The sequence below is a fragment of the Nannospalax galili genome, unplaced genomic scaffold, assembly GCF_000622305.1.
Source record: "Nannospalax galili isolate Female #2095 unplaced genomic scaffold, S.galili_v1.0 scaffold135, whole genome shotgun sequence".
Taxonomy (NCBI): Eukaryota; Metazoa; Chordata; class Mammalia; order Rodentia; family Spalacidae; genus Nannospalax; species Nannospalax galili.
The window spans coordinates 52,477-71,505 of NW_008338998.1; the positions used below are offsets into that span (position 1 = coordinate 52,477).

Here is a 19,029-nt window from a genome sequence, read left to right on the forward strand (position 1 = left end):
TAAATTGAAGTACTCCAGGAACAAAATAAAAATGATAATACAACACAGCAAAACTTCTGAGGCACTTTTAAAGCATCAGATTTTTAACATTATTTATTTAATAACTACATGATTAGAAGAAGCATTTCACTACAGATTTAACATATTCAGTAACACACTCCAGAGTGCGAGTACATCTCTTTCACAAGTGGGTGAATTTTCTTGGTTCACAGTTGAGTTAATACAGTTATACAATATTGAACTCAGTATAAGCCCTGCAAGACTTAAAACTGAATGAGTTTTTTAACCTTTAAAAAAGCCTCCATTTCATTTTAGGATATATTGTTCCTTGCAGAAAGACTCATTGTTTTTGCTACTAACACTGAGATGTTGGCGCATGTATCTCTAATCTGTATACCTCTGATTATTACTAGTCATAATCAGGTGCACTTGGATCCTTGGCTCCTGAGTATGTCTATAAAGTCATCGGGTAGATTTCAATGGTAATGTTTATCACCTCTACTAATTAGCATGACGTTAATTTCCATACTTCCTCCTCAAATATAATACATTTAAAATTTTTTGTTGATTTGTGTGTGTGTGTGCATGCGTGCGTGCGTGTGTGTGCGTGTGTATCACACAGAACATCCCAAACCATCTTATTCAACTGGTATTCTTGTACTTCTTTCATGCTCATAATTAGAAGGTTAAGTCTTTTCATAGTGTCCCAAACCTCTCCCATGTTTCTTTCACATTTATATTTAAATTTCTCACTGAAATTTATTGAGTGATCCAATTTCTCTAGTTTGCCTTCCATACCTGATTCTTTTTTAAACATGATCTGTTCTGCCAGTGGAGCTTTCCACTAAGATTTTTAATTGGGTTACTGAGTTTTTTTTTATTTCTAGAATCATTTCAGCTTGGTTGTTCTTTAGCAATTTAATCTCTTTTTTTCATTACTTGTATTGATGTCCTCATTTTATTCATCTTTTTTGTCTTTGTCATCTTTGAGTTGTTTGACCATTGCTATAATCATTCTTTTGAATTCTTTGGCAGGTATTTCAAGTCATTTTCACTAGGGACCATTACTATAGGATTTGTATTATTTGGAGGGCACATGCTACTTTGGTCTTTCATGTTGTTTTTATTTTTGTGTTGGGATTTGCACATCTGGAATATGTTTGTTGTTTGAGGTTTTCTTTTTTGTTCAAATCATCTTCTTTATGTAGAGGTGTTTATAATACTTAGGATGGGGCTAGTTAATAGCAGGGTTAGGATGCTGGCTTCCTCTGCTTGTCTGGTACTTATGGATACATCCTATATCGTGGGTCTTCACATATGGACCTAAGATTCATAAGACAGAGAATTCAGTATACCAAAAGCAGAAACCAAAAGCCAAAAAAAAGTTAAAGTGAAAGAAGTTTGGCCTTGACAAAGAAGGAAGCATGGCATGAGCTATCAGGAAAGCTTTGTGCTTATTGCTATCTTAATGAAAGAAAAAAAAATTAAAGGAAGAAGCAGGGGCTCTGTGCTGGTTATAGGAAAAGCCCTGTATTCATGTTATGCTTACTCTCTAGGACAATCAAATTCCTTTTTTCCTTGGGACTTCTCCACCGTTGATCATGAGTTGGGAGAAGTTAGGCACCTCTTCAAATTAGGATACAGAAGTACAGTACAAAAGACAAATTAACTCTTGGCATTGAACCAAGAATGAGCCCAATCTGTTCAGAAATATTCTGATTTTTATACAGAACTGTTCTCTCACACAAAAGGAGTTCTCTGTATTTATTAAACATCAAGCATGATATGGAAACTAATGAGGAGATTCATTTAAAAAATCTTTAACTAGTGTTTTGCAGGGAAAGATGTTACTTTTTCTGATCACTACTGACCCGAAACAGCATATAAATCCACAAACAGATGTTTTCAACCTATGTCCAAATGTTGCTTTCACCCTGCATTGTGGGTAATTTGTTACTCTTAATGCCACTACTTTCAGTGATATTAGATCTAATTAGCATACCACACACATTTTTATGGATCAGCAGCACAGAAGGGTCATGAGCAAGAAATAGGGAATATAGTTTAAGATTAAAATTGTATGTTCTCGTTAACTTGTAAAAGTTGATTACGTGGAGGAGTGCAAGGCATATCAAGATTTCTTACTTTACTTTCTTAAAGGCTAGATAAATTTAAACAAATTGAATATGTAGTGGAAAAACAGAATGAATGCATAGTTTTAAATTGTCTCAAAGCATATGTAGAAAATATACGTAGAAAGCAAAGGCTTTCTACAACAGTCATTCCCAGAAAAGTAGTCCCCATTGTCATGAAAAAGCTATCAAATAAGAAAAGCCTAAGGCCAGAGACTCACTGCAGAATTCTATCAGATATCAAAGAAGCATTAGCACCCATACCAGTGAAATAATTCAATGAAAACAGAAAGGAAGGAAGCTTTCAGTCTGTTTCTATAAAGGCAATATTACCTTGACACAAAAACCAGAAAGAGACTCAAGAAGAAAATAAATTAGGGGGCTGGAGAGATGGCTTGGCGGTTAAGAACACTGACTGTTCTTGCAGAAGACCCGGGTTTGAATCCCAGCACCTACATGGCAGCTGACAACTGTCCGTAACTCCAGTTCCAGGGGATCCAACAGCCTCTCTGTCCTCCGCAGTAATTGCACGACATGGGTGCACTTACCTACATGTAGGCAATACACATGTACACCTAAAATAAAAATAATAAATAAAATATTTTTAAAAAGAAAAGCAAATTATAGACCAGACTCTATGATGAACATAAAAACACTCAATAAAATACTGGCACACTGGATTCCAGATCACATTCAAAAGACAATTCGTTAAGACAAAGCTGACTTCATTTCAGAGAAGCAAATATGGTACAATGTATAAATCAATAAATGTTTTCTAACACATAAACAAAAAGTCTGAAATCACATGATCATCTCAATAGATGCATAAAAAGGCCTTTAGCAAAATTTAATATCTCTTCATCAAAGTCGTGGAGGATCCAGGAAGCATACTTCAACATAATAAAGGCTGTATAGGACAAACATAGAGCCAGCATTATGCTTAATGGAGAAAAACAAATAAATCCCAGTAAGGTCAGGAATAAAGCATGCGTGTTCATTCTTTCCACTACTGTTCATCACAGTGGATAAAGCATTTCCTAGGACAGGAAAACAAGAGAGGGAAAAGAAAGAAATATTTTCTTAAAATCTTTATTGAGGATATTTGTCATTTAAACCATCACACAGCTCTTTTAAAAAAATGAAAGGAACATCTCCTGAGGTCTAGTCAGCCTATCTAGAGTCTCTCACTTTAGGAATGTCATCTGGGGACACTAACAACATAATAGGCCTTAAGAAAAATGACAGAATGTATGAATTCCAGTGGGGGGGGCCTATGGGAGGGTGCCAGTGGTGAAATGGGGTATGAAGATGATTAAGATTGATTGAGATGTGTATGAAATACACAAACGTTCAATCAAAAAAAAATGGAATGAGCAATGGTCTCAGAAAACTCCCTTCAGAAGCAAGTCTATCTTTTTGAAATTATCTTTTTTCAGTTTTTTACTAATTATTTGAGAGTTTCATACAATGTGTTTTGATCCTATTCCCCCTTGTCCCAAATCTTCCAGATCCACTCTTACCTCTATCCACTCACACAATGGACACTTACTCTCTGGAATCATAAGCCCAAATAAACTTTCTTCTGTTAATTAAAAAAATTCCAAAATGTTTATTGGTTTGAAACAACTTTAGAATCTCTTATTTTAAATGCAACTGTTGTTCCACTTAGGTTGAGAGAGTAAATTTGGCTTTCTTTCTGAGGAAAGAATTAGTAAGGATACAATGGAATCAATGAAACGACAAAGGTGAATAGGGAAAGCCAGCTCCTGGCCTGTTTGTGGGAGCCCAAGGACTGTAGTGCTGGGGAAATATGGACAAAGAAGGTAATGGTGCTCCTTACTTCCTATTAACTTGCAACATTTCCTGAACTGATTTAAATAAAAATATTATTGAATTTTCATATATTTCATACACAACATCTTAATCATCTTTATACTCCCTTCTCCAACAGCACCCTCCCACAGATCTCCCACTGGATTTCATGCATTCTGTGATTTCTGTTAGGTCAATCTAGTCAAGTTAGTGTCCACTGATGTCCCTCAGTGCAAGTTCATCTACTGGGATGATTTATTTTATTTCACATTTTGCTACAGGTTAATAGCTGGAACAATGGATTGAACTTAGAGAAGACAGGTAAGTGGCTACTTGGGTACTTTTGAAATTCTTTGTGTATTCTTTGGCTAGTGATGGCAGAATTTCAGGGCCTGTGAGTTAATTATTTCAGAAAAACTAATATTATTTTGTGATTTATTTATCTTAATGGGGGTCTTTGTTTCAGGAAAGTTCATTTTTATTTCTTCTCTTTTTCATTTCTCTTCTTTCACCTTTACTTTGAATAGTGACATAAGATGGTACATTCATTTCCCTTACTTTGAACAGAGTTGTCAATATGTAGATATAGAGAAAATATGTTCTTGAGTAACAAATAAAGAAATTTAAGAGATTAATTACAAATAAGGGCAAGCAACTGGGAAGTGTACTGAGAGTCTCATTAGCACTGCTATAGGAGTAATGCCTTCCTATATGAGGAGAGAGAATTCAGTGTACTTCAGTACTCCCTTACCTTGACAGTTATGTATTTTTAAATTACTTTTGTTCTTCTTTTCTCCATGTTTTTGATAAATATTTTGGTACTCAGTGGGGTATGAGGAAACTTTTCCTATATTTCATAAGCAAATCCAAGCTTGTGTAAGTATATAGTAGTGAATGTGGGTTTAGTTCAGGAAACTAGAATTCCATGAGAGGTGGCATAAAGGATTGAAAGTAGGGCTCAGAAAGATACTAATATACATTTGAAATGAAACTGAACAAAATCCATTGAGACAAGAAATGGAAAAGAAGGGGATGGGGAGTGGAGTTGCAGGAGAGGAACAGGAAAAGAGAAGAAACCACAATATAGAAACCACATGCATCCTCCATGACTTTGATGAAGAGAAGTTAAGAGAATATGCTATAATGAAACATGTTACCTTGTAACCCAATAAAAAAAAAATCTCTTCTTTTTTTAAAATGAGCTTTTAAAATTTCATACAATATTTTGCACTCACATCCAGACTCCCTTCCCCATCCATGCCCCCCCCACAAACCCTATGCATTCTGCCATACATCCTGAGTCCTAGTCATTCAGGTGTTTTTACCCAAATGTCCTTCAGTGTAAATGCATCTACTGGAGTCTAGTTAGCCCATCCAGTGGTCATATGCAAGTCATATTTTCCCTCACCAAGCAGCAACCAGTCTCAAAAAATTCTCAATAGTTCTCAATCTGACCCACCACCTATTTCTTACCTTCCCTTTGGGCCCTTGTTTGATTAGATGATTTGGGTCCTGCCTTCGATGGCAGCATCACCACTGCTGTGGGTGCACATGAGTAAGCCTCCATTGGTCTGGAAGCCTCCATCTCATACATTCATGAACCAGCCCTGACTCTTACAGTCTTTCCACCTCCTCCTCCACAATGGTCCCTGAGCCATGAGTGGATGAGGTTTCATATAGGAGTCCCATGCTATACTCTACAGTCTCTTATTCTCCTAAACTTGGCGAGTTGAGGCCTTCTGTGTGTATCGCACTCTGATGTACATGGAAGCCTCACTGCTGAGAGTTGAGGGGTGCATTAGCCCTCTCACTACCCCTTATTCTGCTGTGTTCCATGAGCCTTGGTTGTAGAGATTCAACTGCAGATGTGTCACCTAGTACTGGTCTTCTTGAAATAACAAATATCTTTGGTGAATCACTGACATTTTTTCATTTTATGCCACATAAAATGATTTTTGTAATGAAGTTTCCAGCATGAACATTGATTTACAATTTTTATTATTTGTACTTTATTCATAATATAGTAGTTGATACTTCATTTGTTTCTAATTTAACTGAAATACATACTGTATGTTTCTCAGTTCCATTATTCACATTCTAAGCAAAGTGTCTACTGTGCATTACTCTTCTTTGCCCTAACCGGTAGACAAGCTCTCCCAGAAACAGCCTGGTGGTGGAAACGCTTACTTGCTGAGAGAGTGCTTCTCTGGATCGATGAAAACAACTGTCTGAGGACGCTGAGGGACTAATACAAATGGCAATCTGAGGTCCAGATGTGCGTCCTTTAATAAGACAATTAAGATTCTTAGAGCCTGGCTTTGTCTGGTTGACCCTAAAGTGGTGATATGATATGATTCAATTCAGGCATTAGCATAATATTTTATGAGGCATCATGCATTTTAATATGTTCAGTGACTAAAGACTTGCTTCATTTTTCTTTGAAAAGAGCTTTAGATAATTGTATAAAAGATAAATGCTCTTGTGTATTTTTTAGACTGTTTTTGTTTTTCCTTCTCTCTTTTTATTAGGTTATCACCATATTGCCCATGTTTTTCTGGACCTCACAGAGATTGGTCTGTTTTATTTTTTATTAATTATGATATCATCGTGTTGCTCTTGGTTTTCTGGACCTCACAGAGATCCTCCTGCCTTTGTCTTCCAGAAACTGGGATTAAAGGCATGCACCACCATATGCAGAAACACTTTATTTTTATTTTATTTTAAAAAAGATTTTGAAGAAATAATTTATTGAGAATTTCATACAGGAGGTGTTTTGATCAAACCCATGCCCACTCCCTCTCCTCCCACTCCTCCCATATCTCCCCATCACTTTTTCCTCATAACTTCATGTACTCTTTCTTCTTTTTTTAAATGGGGCATTTTGCTACTCTAACATTCGTCCCTCTGCAGAGGTAACCCTAAAATCTTTTAAGGATTAGATAAGAGTTCCCAAATACTTTCAACATTTTTGGCCTTTGGAATGGAGTATATTGCTAAGAGACCCAAGGATATTTTGATTTTTAGCTAAGAAATTGGCTACTTTTCTGTGTGGTCTTTTTACACTAGTTGCCTAGCCAATTCCTACCTCCTATTCTTATCATACCATCCTCTGAAGAGGGTACTCAGCTTACAGATAGGGAATTGGGCTGCAGACTGAGCTGGCTTCTTCCATGCTGAACAGGGACACAAGGTAAGGCAATCGGGGTACCCCTTCAGTGGGTCTATCTAAAAGACTCCACAATTACATAACTTATCTCTAGGGGAAAAAAGAAAGTCCTTGGATCATAAATAGGAGATGTGAAGGAGAAGTAAAGGCAAGAGTAATTAGCATTACAAGTTCTAGACAGGGAACTAGAAAAAAGTCAGAACAGGGCAAATTTCAAAGGTTCATATGAGAGTCCATTGGATATTCTTGACGAGAGCTTCCAAAAGCATCCCTCTATTGGGGTCCTCTTCATTTTCCTTTGTCTGCCAAGGCTGGACTGGAGAGTGATGGATTCAGGATTTCCTTTCAGGCATTTTGATAGCTGTTGAAGTGGTTAGAATCAGTGCCAGTTCCCTCTCCAGGGTTTCTACATAGAGGGAGAAAACAAATTTGGCCATCGTTTTAGAACAATTGGGTTGTCTCCCTTAGCTACAGGTGGGCACTACAGTATTGCAGACCAAGATTTGAAGTCTTATATCTGAGCAGCACTTTCTGATTCAGAACAAAATCATCAATGTGGAATAATTGTCTAAATAATTTTTATATGGACTTAAGCCTAATGGCTAAGAAGCGTAATCCTTTGAACTCAGAAATATACTGAGTACTTTACTCTTTGGTTATACTTTCCTTTTGGGTGTTTAAGACGATACAGTTGGCCCAAATAAATCAATTTACATTTACATTTAAGGTAGTTTGAGGATCTGTTCTTCGGGGGCTTGGAAAAAGCCCCTGGCTCCTTTGTTTTCACAGTTCCATCTATGTGAAGATAAATCAAAGGTCCTGCTCCACCACGTCTGGCTTCACTTGGAAGCATGGAGGAAATGTTTCCTCTGACTTGATCCTCCTCTTTGTAGACTGGACACTGTTTCAAATCCATCGGGTGCAGTCTCCATAGCCTGCCTGAACAGGAGGACAGGTTACTCAACACAGTTACAGAACATTTTGGGAGATGTTCCATAATCCTCTGGAACTTAGTCAACCTTGAAGGGCAAGGGGCAAAAACTTTCCTTTAAGTCCCTCTGACCAGATTCATAGAGGCCTCAAAGTACGGCTGTTAAGCATCCAAGAAGGTTCATTCCACCAGTCTGGTACTTTTAATTACTATGTGCTGTGTAGATAAAGCTTGTGTAAAAAAACAAATGTTCTCACATAAATCTTGACTAGATATATATTTTGTTACTTAAACTCATTGACTAAACTATGACCTTAGACATTTTAAGATTATGTGTATATTATTTTTGTCTCATCCTTTATATATCATAACAAACCTACACAGACCTTCATCATTTGCTTAGGCTTTCTCATTTTTTCTGTATATTTTGGAAAATGTCTCCATTTCCATACCCTTTTAACATCTTTTACATTCGTATTTTTTTAGATATTTATGAGACATAATAACATTAACAAATAAATTTCCATCTGTTGTGAGAATTTTTTTCCTGGGGATACTAAGCAATGCTTATTTCCTTTTAAGGTCATAGTGTCAAACAAATGTTTGAGTAATGTTTTGCTGGGGAACCAATGAATTTTCTGATCTTACTTACTGAGATAACAGAGGGGTTGGTGAGGTGTGTGAATGACCTGAGGGTATGCACACTGGAAAGCTTTACCCAGCCTGGGTCATGCCTTCTCTTCCTAGCCTTCCCCAGATTGTATGCTTTAGCCCTTCCCAAATCCAAGAGACCATGAGTGATTGGGGCAAATTACATACAGTTGGCTGGGAAAAGTGGCTGGATACTCTGGTGAGGGTCCAACAACCCTGCTTGCCCCTCCTTTAATGAAAGGGTACAGCTGACACCAAGCCCAATTTTGATGATGTTTAGCAATCAGGCACTGCTGAAGTCATGATGATGGCAATTATTTCATGCAAAGAAACTGCTGTACAGTATCATATTATTAAAAGGACATGGAATTTAAAAGGATTTGGTGCTAGGATCCACAAGTGAGGGAGAACATACATCTATTATTTTTAAAAACATTATATTAATTCTTTGAGAATTTCTTACAATGCATTCTCATTATATCCCCCTGCCCCAACTCTTCCCCAAAACTCATCCCATATCCACCTATGATTTCCTACTTGCCCAACTTCATACCCTCCTTTTTCTTAAAAAAATGCATTAACTAAAATTTCTCTTGTCAATATGACAGCGGGACCATCTACTAGAACATGGTCCACCCACCAGGAGTCACACCCTTAAAGAAAACTGATTCTGCTTCCTTCAAAAAGTCAGCAGCTATCAATAGCTCATCAGTTGGGGGGTAGGGAGGTCATGATCTCCTTCCCATTGATCCCTAAGCTTCGTAGATTGGGTATAACTGTCCCATTTCTGGCTGAGCCATCAACTGAGACTTAGTCTCTACACTTTGGGAGTTTTTGTGTTAGCCACCATTCTCATCACTAAGAAAAATTTCTAATGAGGCCTGAGAGCAGCACTAATCTATCTCCAGAGAGATACAAATTTAGAGGGCCTATGAAACTATGTCCATTTATTAAAACAAAAGTAGCAGGTTCACCCCTGGGGCCTATGAGCTCCCCAGCTATGAATTCTTGGCCAGATTTACAATAACAAACATTTTTTGTGTGTGTGCACTGGCCTTAAATTCAATCAGGAAGTATTTGGTCACTCCCATAATATTTGTGCCACATCTGCACTGATGGGTGTATCCTGCCATGCTGGACATTGCTGCAAACCACAAGATTCACAGCTGATTAAGATTGTTGATGACTCATTCCCCCAACAGGCTGCATAGCACCTTTCTGTACTATGAAGGCTCATCAGCAAGGAGGAAGCATCCAGGTCAGTATGGACTTGATTTCTCCATGCTCTGTGACCATGTGTCTTCAGCAATAAGGTCTTATCATATTTCTGTAATATTTGACAGAGATACAATGTCTGAAATCTTCACTTCAGAGAATAAAGTAACTAAACTAGTGTCCTTTGAAATTGCTGTCTTGTCCTAAGTGGTAGGTTCTGAAGTTTCTGTGTTCATCTTTTCAGTCTTATTTGAGAATACTGCTGTGATATGTTCTTTCCATCATTGAGATTATAATCAAAGACTTCTTATAAAGAATCTTTGCATTCTTTGTTTCATTTTCCTAAAACTGCCAAAATATTTTTAAACTGTCCTCATTTGTTTAATAACTGGTGTTCCATAGTAGAGAACTCATGATTAATAATTTCTGTTTCTAGATGAATCTTTGAGGGTTCACTTGAACTGATTTTTCTCTTTCTTGCAAAATAGAAATATATACATTGAACTTTGTCCTTGATTTACAGCATGTGAGAGTCATAGACATAAGCAGACACCTGCTGATTCCTGGAATCTTGAAATATATATTTTCTCTGTTGCTTAATTGCTGATATGGGAGAGTGCAAATTTATTGAGCTGTACAACTTGAGTATATATATATATATTCTATAACTATTTTATACATCAGTAGAAAGTCTGAAAATTTCCATCAAGTTAATACACATATTGGTTGATATATTTCTAAGAATCGTTGTCAAGAAGGTTATGGTTACCTGATGTTTAGTGATTGATAGCCTCACAATAGGGTCAAGTGTATGTTATCTTTAACAAGAACATTTCAGAAAGTTATACTTTAGAGTATTTATGAATTTTTATTTTAATACATTTCCATGCACACCAAGTCTTATTCATATCCTTTTATTTGTTATGAAAATCACAAGGTAGTTATTTGCATGCAATATTCAATTCAAAGATTTACTCATAGATCTTAAGACAATAAAAGTCCATATGTATTATACATTAGAAAAAATGAGTACTACTAGAGAAACTGAGCAAAATATAAGCTAACAGTTATAACGATTGGGTTGTTGCTTGGCATTTCAGTTGTTTACCTTTGTATTCTTTTTTTTTTTTTTTTGAGACAGGGTCTTGCTGCAACTACAGCTGAACTGGAACTCACTATGTAGACCAGGCTGGCCTCCATCTCACAGAGATCTACTTGCCTCTGCCTCCTAAATGCTAGGATTAAAAGCATGTGCCACCTTTGCCTGGCACTTTTTGGATTCTTGATACATTAAAACAAAATAGTTTCATCTTTAAATCTTACCTCCCTGATTTTCCATTTTTGAGTCCAATATCGAAAAGCTCTAGTTTTCAATACTTACTACTACTTCTTTCTAATTACTGGTTAGGGGAGTTCAGAGACTCCCTGAATAGTATAGACTACTGCTATTGCCTTTGGTTTACTTCTAGAACTTGAAGATAAGATTCTATTGATCCGAAGACACCACACACTTCAGACTTAGAAGACTCATTCTGGAAATGATCTGGAAGCCTCCTCCCTGAGGACTAACTCTCATAGTATTAGAAGGTGGTATGAAAGTTTCCAAGTGAGAAAAGCAATAAATAGTCCAAACATCTGTAATGTCTAGGAACCACAACGACCAGCCTGGTAAGATATCTCCAATGGTGGAACTTTTATCTTGGGGGTAACAAATAGAGTCTAATTTTCCAAATTTTAATATTTCAGTAGGAATTTAAAAATTCTAGTATGATTTAACTCTCTAGATAATTTGAATGTTCATATTCAAATATGAATATGGTATGTGTTTTACTAAATTGTTTCTTTAACAAATTTCAAGATTCCAAATTCTTTCAAGAATCAACAAAAGCAAATTATAAGTGAAAAAAATCATTCTCTAAAAGCCATGTGCTTTTGACATTGCAGTATCAGTCATGAAATTCTCTCCTGTTGAATAGGCCTTAAACCAAATCAGAAATCATTGCTATACCATAACAGTTATGTAACTCTTGTACCTGTGGGTACATCTTGCCTGGAACATTGGTATGTAGGGTTGAGCACTGAGTAATACTCTTGATGTCTTTCTACCCCCGCAGCCTACATTGCAGCTCTAGCACTATATAAGCTGGCCCATAAGGAGAAAGTTTCTTGGTCAGACTTTTCTATGTCATGAAGCTAAAATGTGTAGTATTTCAGAAATAGGGATTTATCATGTACTTATGGTGAGTTATCAAAGGCAATAGGAAAAGCCTGTGTTGCTATGGAGATCTCTGAGGCTGTTCTGATCAATAACTGGCAGGGAGGTATTCCATACCTTATACTGAGATTTTCATTTAATAACCCATGTCTTCTGGGAGCAAAATTGCTAATCCATGCAGGGTGATTCCATTAAAACTCCTTTTAAGTTGTAGCTTTAAATTACCTTCCTTATTAGTAGGTTTCTATAAGAATGTTTCATACATCCTTAGTATTCGTTAACCCATACACAACTTCTCTCTTCATCCCATTGCCACAATCGCTGGTTAACTCTTTAATCCATAGTATTCCCCCCATTCTTTCATTTCATATATGTTATACTATCCCTGCAATTATTTTTTAAGTTAAGTTGTGAGATAGTGGGCTTCCATATAGACTTCATAATCCCTTCCTTTTGGTTTGCCTTTCCCTTCACCCCATGCTCCCATATCCCTCCCTACTAAAGACTTTCTACCCCAGTATTCCACCTATATACTTTCATTTTACCAGTTATCTAATATCTCTCCTCCATTAATGTGCCTCTGTCTCCCAAAAGATCCCCTTCTAGTTTACTTGACTTCCATTTCTGCTCCAAATTCAACACATAAAACAACAGATTTGATGCTAGGATTTGCATAGAAGAGAAAATTTGTGTTTCTCTTTCCAGGTGTGAGTTATCTCACTCAGTAGAAGGTTTTCCAGTTTTGTCCTTTTACCTATAAATTTCATGACTGATTTTTTTTCTTTACACATGAATGGTATTCCATGATGTGTATGTGCCACATTTTTATCCATGCATCTATCAATGGACATCTAGATTGATTCCATTTTATAGCAAGCAGCAATGAACAAGAAAGTACAATATTTCTGTAGTAGGATATACAGGCCATTGGATATATGCCCCAAAATCATATAGCCAGGTCATATGACAGTTCAATTTCTAGATTTTAAGAAACCTCTAGACAGATTTCCAGAGTGGCTGCACTAGTTTATACTAATACCAACAGTGTATAAGTGTTCCTTTATCCATACATCATGACAGTATTTGTTGTCATTTGTATTCCTGGTGGCAGCCATTCTGCCTAGGATGAGATGGAATCTTAAACTAGTTTTAATTTACATTTCCCTGATAGTTAATGATGTCGAACACTTTTAAAAGTGTTTACTAGCTCCACTCTGAGTCCTTGCCTGGTTAAGTTGGCATAGGTCTTGTGCTCAATACCACCATTGTCACAAGCTCATATGAACAAGAGTCCAGTGGCCTGAAAACCCGTTTCCCTATGTTCATGAACTAACCTGACTCTTACAATCTTTCTGCCTCCTTTTCCACAATGGTCCCTGAGCCACAAGGTTTAATATAGGAGTCCTAACCAGGGACACACTCTGCAGTCTCTTATTCTCTAAAAGTTAGTCAATTGTGGCCTTTTGTGTGCATTGCACACTATGGTATAAGGAATTTTTGCTGGTGAGAGTTGAGGGATGCACTAGTGTTTTCTCAACCCCCTGTTCTGTTATGTTCCATGAGCCTTAGGTGTAGAGTTTCCACTGTAGATATGTGAGTATATACCATGATGTAGCAGCAGAAGCCAGGAAAATGGAAAGGAAACACAGAAGTGAAGGGAAAGAAAGAGCCTAAAAAAGGGCAATAGTAGGGAACAGGTGTTACCAGGTAGGAGGTGGGAGAAAGTGGGAGTGTTTGGCTGGGAGGGGAGAAGAGAGCGACATGCAGGGGTCAGTGGGAGTGAGGGAAGACCCATCTCAGGAGAGGGGAGATGGTGGGAGGTGGCTATTATTGGGGGAAGGGTAGGGATAATGGGGCACGTGGTCTAGGGAGGGAGGAGGGAGGTTGGATTAGCGGGGGATGAATGAAGCTTGGAGGGCTAGGGAAGACAGAGAGAAATGTATTGGCTCCAGAACCCCCTGAGAAATGCACATATGCTGTCTGAACATTAGTGCCTGTGTATACCTGGGGGCTGCATGGCAAGAACAGTGCCAGACAGGAGAGACCTCCCTTCTTGTGGCTGGTCAAAGTAGTCCAAGAAACTCCAAAAATATTACAAGCTATTTACAGAGCTCTTGGTTATCTCCCAGAACTCAAAGACCCTACTACTGAGAGAGGACATACTTCAGACATAATACTTGGAGCAATGAAGCAGTAATTGACCTGGAAGCCTTTTACTAGAAGACTAGTTCTCACAGTTCTAGAAGTTATTATGCAAGCTGTTAAAGGAAAAAATTCAGTCAATGGTCCAAACTATCCCTAAATAACCATAATGGCTGGTATAGCAAACTACTTCTATTAGTGCAGTAGTGCACGGATATCTAGGGATAATCAGATATCTAATTGGATTTAAAGCCTTCTCAATGGCAGCGAATTCATAGATGGCACTGTAAACACAGCCAAATACACATGACTGGAGAGTTCATAGATCTTAAAGAAAACCCTATCTCTATCATATTTCTAGACAAATGAAATTTCTTATCATATGCTAAATATGGATCCTTATATTTACAGACAAGTATCCTGTACAGCACTCATCAAAGAAGCTTCTTTTTTCAACATCTGGGTACAAATGCATGACTGCTTCTATGTGTTTATTCTTGTCATCAGACCAATATTCCTTTCACTACCCTCTGTAGAGTTGGCTTGGTGGTCATACATTTTCAGAACTTGGAATACATCTTTCTAGGCCCTTCTGGCTTTAAAAGTTTCTGTCAAATGCTGGGCATGGTAGTGCATGCCTTGAGTCCCAGCACTTAGGAGGCAGAGGCAAGTAGACTTCTGTGAGTTCAATGCCAGCCTGGTCTACATAGGGACTTCCAGGCCAGCTGGGGATATAGGGAGACCCTGTCTCAAAAAGACCAAAAAGGAAGTTTGTCAAATAATCAAGTGTTATTCTGATGGGTCTTCCTTTTTAAGTGGCTTGACCTTTCTGTCTTGTAGCTTTCAATACTCTTTCTTTTCTTTATTCTGTGATGTTTCAACTATAATATGCTTTGGGGAGTTTCTTTTCTGGTCCAGTCTATTGGGTGTCCTATAGGCCTCTTGAACCTGGATGAGCATCTCTTTCTCTAGGTTTGAACATAGCTCTTCTATGGTTTTGGTGAAAATATATTGTATGTATTTAGCATGGAATTTTTCTCATTCTATGCCAATAACCCAAATGTCATGCCTTTCTGTAGTGTCTCAAAGCTCTCACATGTTCTGTTCGTGGAGTTTTCTAAAGCCATTTACCATTAATATTTCCTGATTAATCCAATTTTTCTTCCTTGTCTTCCAACCCAGATGCTCTGTTTTCCCCATGATCCATTCTATTATTGAGACTTTCCATTGAGGTTTGGTTGTGGTTTTTTATTTTGCTTTTTTGCGTGGGGGGGTGCTTTTAATTTTTCATCTCCACTATCATTTCAAGTTGGCTTTTTTTTTCCCAGTAATCCTCTTTACTGTATACTGTTTTCATATCTACATTGGCCTCTGCTTTATTCATCTTTTTGTTTTTATTCACTTGGGGTATATTCAAGTCTTGTTTGAGTTGTTTGAACAGAATTATGCTTATCTTTTTGAATTTTTTTGTTGGGAAGTTCTTCCAGGGCACTTTCATTGGGGTCCATTTTTATAGGATTAGCAATTTGGGGATGAGACATTTTGTTTTGGATCTTCATGTTGTTTCTGTTTCTACACTGATACTTGGACATTTGGAGTTAGCTGAGTGAATAGAAGTGGAGGCCAGGAGTTGATGGTCTGGAGACTGCAGACTCTTCAGTGCTGGGAGCTAAAGGAACTGCCGAAGTGTGGGCTGAAGGTCTTGATCATGGTCCAGGGAATCCTTACCTGTTGGCACCAGAGGCAGGGGGTTATCAGGTGGTGGACATTTAAGCTAGGGTTCAAGCTCCAGGGACCCCTTATCTGTCAGTAGTGGGAGCTAGAAGGACAGCAGCACAAGTTTAGGCCTTCTGCTCATGTTCCAAGGACCATTTACCCATCAGTATCAGTAGCTAGGCGGATGCCAGAAGTTTGAGCCTAGTGGTTGTGGTATGAAGACCCCTTATATGTTGGAGCAGGAGACTGAGTGAACTACAGAGGTTTGACTGGGTGGTAAAGTCTGAAGACCCACACCATGGCATCGGGAGCTAGGCAGACTTCAGAGGATAGGTCAAGTAGTCAGGACCTAAGGAAACTGTCAATGTCAGAAGCTGAGCAATCTGCGGAAGTTGGACTCAGGGTTTAAGATTTGGGGACCTCTTATCTTTCAGGGCTGGGTGTTTGGCAGAAGCCAGCTACTTGAGCAAAGTGGTAGGAGGTCAGGAGACTTTTTACCTATTGGTTCTAAAAGATGGGCCAGTAGTTTTCAAAATTGTTTTGATCTAATATATGATCACATTTGTGAACATGTCATGGTCATATCTCAGTTTTTTAGAACAATTCATATTCTTTAGCATTGTCAAGTTCAATATATACCAATAAAATAAAATTTTATGATGTTAACATTTTAATCTCCTATTTATTTTTATCTACTTGGTCTTTCACTCATAATATGTATTATAGTTTCCCATTGCAAGTTTGTTATCTGTCTCCTTTTATCTTACATATCTCATTTTTATTATTTACAAGGGTGACTGATATATCATTCAGTACAGAAATATTCATAAAGATCAAATCTTCTTGTGGATAATACCCTCTTACATTATACTATACCCTGGGTCTTGCATGCTATAATACATTGTGAAAATGCTAACTGCTTCTGAGTTTTTGTTTCCATTTGTCAGGTAGACTGCTTATCCATTTATTTTCAGTCTTTTGGAATCAGTTTGTTTCAGATATATCTGTTACACAAAAATGTATATTTATTTTGATTTTGTAAGTGTATTAAAATAATCTTCTTCTAGTGAGTCTATTCATGTTTCTATGACTCTTATTTTATTTATATTCATCTTGCTTCATCCTCTACCAGTGTGTAGTCTGCTTATTCATTTGTACATACAGAGAAGATTCCATTTTATTATATTACTTGTGTTTACACTGTCAGTTTCCTTAGCTCTACTTTTTCTTTTCCTTTTAGTGTTAAGGATCAAACCAGGACTTTACATAAGTTAGGTAGGTTTATACCACTGAATTATTCCCTGACCCCCTAAATTTTCTTCCTCTTATTTCTGGTTTGTCCACTTGAGGGGCTATCATTCAATACCCATTTATTGTTTATACATAATGGCTTTACATTTTCCCCTTCACCCCTGTATAATTAGCTGTATATTTCTATTTGCTACCATTTTTTCAACCTTTATTCATTATCCCTTCATCCTAATATTCATCTTTGTTTTGGTCTTAGATGTCCATCTACATACTTGAAAATGCAAAAATATTAGTTCTTTCACACATTTTTAATGTTGAGGGAATTTATAAGCTTCTTTGTTCATTGGTGCCCTTTTCTGACAGTTTTGCAGAGTACTTGGGAGGCAGCTGCATACCCTAATTTTGAGGTCTTTGTTGTCTTACAGGAACCACATTTTCTCCCTTTGATTTCACTTTTAACACCCAAAAGCCAACGGAACATTTACCTTTGTTGCATGTTTTGTCCTCTGAATACTGATACTAAATTTGACCTTTTAAAATCATGCTTGTCTCCTTAAGTCAAGTTAGACAGTTAGACCCTTTAAGGACATCTGGCCCTTTAAATTTACCATAACTTGATATCACCTTACAGTGATCTGGGATCCAATATGCTTAGTTCTTTCTAGACTCTTGGGCATTTCAATAAGACTATTTTAGAACCAACTTTAAGGCCTCCGAAGTGCTTTAGTTTGCATCAGGCTGTGAACCTAGCCTTTGGGTTTGTTGCTTTATGCATTTTTATTCAATTATTTTCACTTTTAAGTAATGTAATGGGTATGGCTTTGTAATAAATGTTGCTTTGGTAATAATCTGAGAGGACATTTTTGGTAGGTTTGTCGGTAAACTGCATTTCATTTGAGTTTTCAAAACTTAATTTTTGTCAATGATGCATTGTATTTGTACTTATGTGTCAAATCCCTAGCAACATAGTCCTAGGATTTTCTTTTCTTTATGTTTTAGTCATGGTTTTTTGTGCTAGATGATGTCAGCTGAGATTGACAACTGAAAACAGTCTAAGTAGAGCAGACTGCTGTGCCATGTTTCTTTCTAAGTCTTTAAGTTACACAAAATCTGGAGCCGATGTCTCCACCTTTGAATAGTCTGCTTGTGGGGCACACAACAATTCACTGATCATCCTAAGTGATTTCAAATTTGCTGGTGTAACCACTGTTCATCACTCTTCAGAAGCTAGATGGTTTTGCACCACTGCTTAATAGAAAACTGGTGGCTGCCCATGGAGAGATGGTGAAAAGAGCCCCAAATCTTCATTTAGTTGTCCTGACTACTGTAGCCTTTAGTTTAGAATTAGCTTCGAATTAAGTGATGACCCATTTTGGTGTCTGTATTTTCGAGTGCTCAGAGAATTGATTTCTTTACATAACTCAAATATCTAACACTCTTGTGAATTTCCAGGAGTTACTCATCTCCCAGCTCCTTGGTAGATTTTTTTCTTGTTTTTACTTTTTTAATTTTTCTTTTTTTCTCAACGTATGTTTTTATTGAATTTTTGTGCATTTCATGCAATACATTTTAGTCATATTTAGCTCCCTCCCCCATCCACACTCCTGATATCCCTCCACACACTGGATTTCCTGCATTCTGTCATATATGTTAAGGCCTATTGTGGTGGCTTGAATAAGAATGTTCCACATAGGCTCCAAGTAGTTGAGCATTTTGTCCCCAGCTGGTGGTGCAATTTAGAGAGGTCTTAAGTGTGGCCATGCTGGACAAAGCATTCACTGGGGGTGGGCTTACAGAG

General features: G+C 37.4%; 1 pseudogene; it reads left to right on the forward strand.

Moving 5' to 3' along the window:
* Positions 1–6,152: 6,152 nt before the first annotated feature.
* Positions 6,153–6,215, forward strand: LOC115070485 (annotated as a pseudogene).
* Positions 6,216–19,029: the final 12,814 nt, after the last annotated feature.